Raw genomic sequence first — 3,824 nt, forward strand, 5'->3', positions numbered from 1 at the left:
ATAAGGCTCGGGCACGATAATTGACGATGACGAGTTAAATCTAAGGAGTACTTAAAATGTTAGTCCCTTCAAGGTGAGATACGATGATCTGATTACTCCATAATGTGATCGGGGTTCCACGACCTTACGTCACCCCGACATGGCTATAGATGCCTATGAGTCCCAATATGTGTTGTGATGATATATGTATATGCATGTATGTAATGATACTAATTTAGGATAGAGCCATGATATGCTTATAAGACAGTTAATAATCATAAGTCTATAAAATGTATGAGGATGAGTATATGGTATGTATGTATGTATATATGCATTGATGACGTTAAATTAAGATAAAGCCCCGATATGTCTATGAAAAGTATGGTAACGATAAACATATGTTATGTATGATGATGAATGCGATTTTGGTATGTATAATGATGAGATTATGACATGAATTATGATGAATGTGTGATGTGTGTGATGATATGATTCCACCGCCGAGAAAAGGGCGGACATGACCACCACATGTACGTAGGTGGGCTGCGTGACGACTACACCGTATATGAAAAGGGCGGACATGAGCACACGGTGGGCTGCATACGATGGGTACCCGGACGTGAACTAACGATGATGATGTATGTATGATATGGTAATGCATGTCTGATATGATGATGTATGTATGATATGGTAATGCATGTACGATATGACGATGTATGTATGGTATGATGATGCATATACGATATGGTGATGTATGTCCAATATGATAAGGTATGTATGATAAGACGAGGTACACGCCATGGTAGCTTATATGATATGCTATGTGTAATGCATGTACTACAGGTATTCAGTCGAAGGTTATGTCCTCGTCCTGTGTCTTTATGATCTTCCTATTATATTCATTTCATTCATGCCTTACATAGTATTCGGTACAATATTCGCACGACGTCCGTTTTCTTTGGACGCCGTGTTAAACAAAATACATGTAATTACAAGTGGCCGAGGCGAATCCAAATATAGAGACGGTGCGGATCCGTAGGAGCTCTCGGCGGAAAATTAGGGGTCGAGCCCTCCCTTACTTCGGAGGTGCTATTTTGAGACATTATTTTGTGTACATATATTTTGGGCATGGCGGGGTCCTGTCCCGTCCATACGTTCAGTGTTCTAGTAGAGGCTCGTGGATACGTATGTGTGGGTAGTATGGTCCCATAGACTTCATGTATATGCAAGTATATGTATATTATTATTTTGATAGCCTAAAGGGCTTATGTTTATACTAGTAAGTATGTTTTAAATGAAAATCATTTTCTATGATTACAAATGATAAGAAATGTGAATGAAGGCAGGATAAGACAGGGAATGAGGGGTGATCGGTGGTCAGCCTCGGGTACCCGTCATGGCCCGTAGTTCGGGTCGTGACAATTGGTTTGTCAATCCCAAATACAGCTCCAGTAGGTTTAAACATTTTTGGAGGCTCACTCCTACCTCTAGCTCTTGCTCTTGCTTGATCTTGCTGTCCATTTTGTTTCTTACCTCTGACCTGATTTTCTTGCTTTTTTTTGTGTCACTAGACTCTTTTTCCTTCTCAGGATCATTGGGTGCATTTTCTTTGAGATCATTATGTTGTTTCAATCTTTCAACTTTGTTTTTCTTACTTTCTCTTTTCTTCTCCAACACACGACACTGAATCATAGCATGCCCTAATTTCTTACAGTGTTTGCAATATTTAGGAATGTTTTCATACTCAATTTTTTTCACATATCCTTTTATGGGATCATTTTCATTTTCAGTACCAATCCACACATTATGAATAAGAGGTTTCATCAAAATCAATTTCTACACGAATCTTAGCCATACTTGGTCTATTCATCATTTTTTTAGCAGCATCAAGTTCAATATGGGTTCCTATTACAGAAACAATCTGTTTGGCATAATTCCATGTGTGCATATGAAAAGGCAAACCTGGTAATAGCACCCACACTGGAACAATTGGGATGTCCTCTTCTGGCTTGAAACTTGGAGTCCATTTTTGCAACCAAATTTGGAATCCTTCGATTTCAATGACCCGCTTGTATAGAATAACAGTATAATCTTCATTGTTATTAAAAGTTAGGAAGATGTTGAAATTATCAAATACCCCAATTTTGACAGTCCCTTTCAAAGCAAATTTTTCATCGAATTTAGACTTGATTGTATCAATTTGGGGCCTCGATTTCAGAAATTGACCTACAATTGTGCATCTGCAGGGATTAGCCATAACTCCATAATATGCGTGAGTCTTGAAATCAGAGCAGGTAATCCATTATGAGTTGTTCATCTCGCAGTTTGGATTTGATCGGTTCGAGTTGTCGTATTCGAGGTCTTTGATAGAGTGGTAACATACCTTTTACGATCTTATTTGATGAATTAGGTATTGGAATAGTAGGTTCGACAGTTGTTATTCCCGGTGGTTCATCGAACGGCGACGCCATCGGGAGGAGAGAGAAAGAGAAATCAAAAGCAACCGTATTTAACGGTAATATTAACGGTTAGAAAAGTTTTAGAGAGAAGGGGACCTTCTCTTTCTAAAATGTATTTTCTATGGCGAACCTCAAGAGTCAATCAATATTTTTATATTAAGAATCTAGTCCACAAAAAAGTATAATATTCACAATTACACTTATTACTTCTATAAAAGAATAAAATTATTTTAAAATATTAAGAGTAGTGTTATAAATTAAAATATTACTCATTCATGAATAAATACAAGATTGTTTTCAAATGACAAACTAATAAAACTCCGATAATTTTAAAGAGATATAGGACGACATGAGGACCAATAAAAAGTGAATGTAAATTCGGTCGTCTAGCAATAGTAAAGTTGTTTTCATGTGACCTATAGGTCACGGGTTTGAGCCGTGAAATTATCCACTAATGCTTGCATTATGATAGGTTGTCTACATCATACCCCTTGAGGTGCAGCCCTTCCCCGGATCTTGTTAACATGAGATGTTTTGTGCATCGGTTGTCCTTTTTTCTTAGCTATTTTAAAAGGATATTCAAATGATATTCATTCCACAATACTAAGACTTCGTTATTTGAGGTACTCTCAATCTTTATATTTTTTTAGATGAATTGAACTTTTATTATCCATCTGTTAAAGATTTTGAGAGTCAATAATACTAATTAGGAAATTTGACTCATGATTTTGGAAGGAACTGTTGAGCGGTCCCCAAGCATTAAACATTAGGCTTGTTTAGGGTGCATGGGGCATAAGCTTCATAGAATTACTAAGCCCCACACGTGAGCCTCAAGACATTTTGAAAGTGCCCTGCCCATAAAGAGTCCCCAAAAAGTCTTTTAAATCAATGTTTGAGAACTGCATTATTAATTAAAGACAGGCATTATATAAAATGTTAGTACTTAGTTACTACATGAGTAGTGTCTAGCGATTTAGACCCAATTTTTGCTAACCTGTCCATATTTGAATGGGTTGGGTGAGTTGTATTGAGAGATGGGTAAATATGGGCTTGACCCTAATACATATCCATCAGTTTGGTTGTTGTTGGTTCGGTTCGGTTTGCATCGGTTTTTCGATTTTTAAAAAACTTAATGGTATTTCTCTCTTCCATTTTTTTCCTACGACTAGGAAAGACTTTTCCATCCCTTTTCAACTTATTATCAGTTATTACCCTTTTATTGTGGAGGATATACTTTTCTTGAATTATGAAGAAAATGTCTTAAGATCTATAAGCTTTAATCAAGTGAATAAATTTTATAAGAAATACAACAAGACACTCGAAACTGTCTATGGGCCGCTATACTTTCAACACCCTTTTATTGTAGGAGCTATACTTTTCTTGAAA

This window comes from Lycium ferocissimum, chromosome 10 (genome assembly GCF_029784015.1).
Source record: "Lycium ferocissimum isolate CSIRO_LF1 chromosome 10, AGI_CSIRO_Lferr_CH_V1, whole genome shotgun sequence".
Lineage (NCBI taxonomy): Eukaryota > Viridiplantae > Streptophyta > Magnoliopsida > Solanales > Solanaceae > Lycium > Lycium ferocissimum.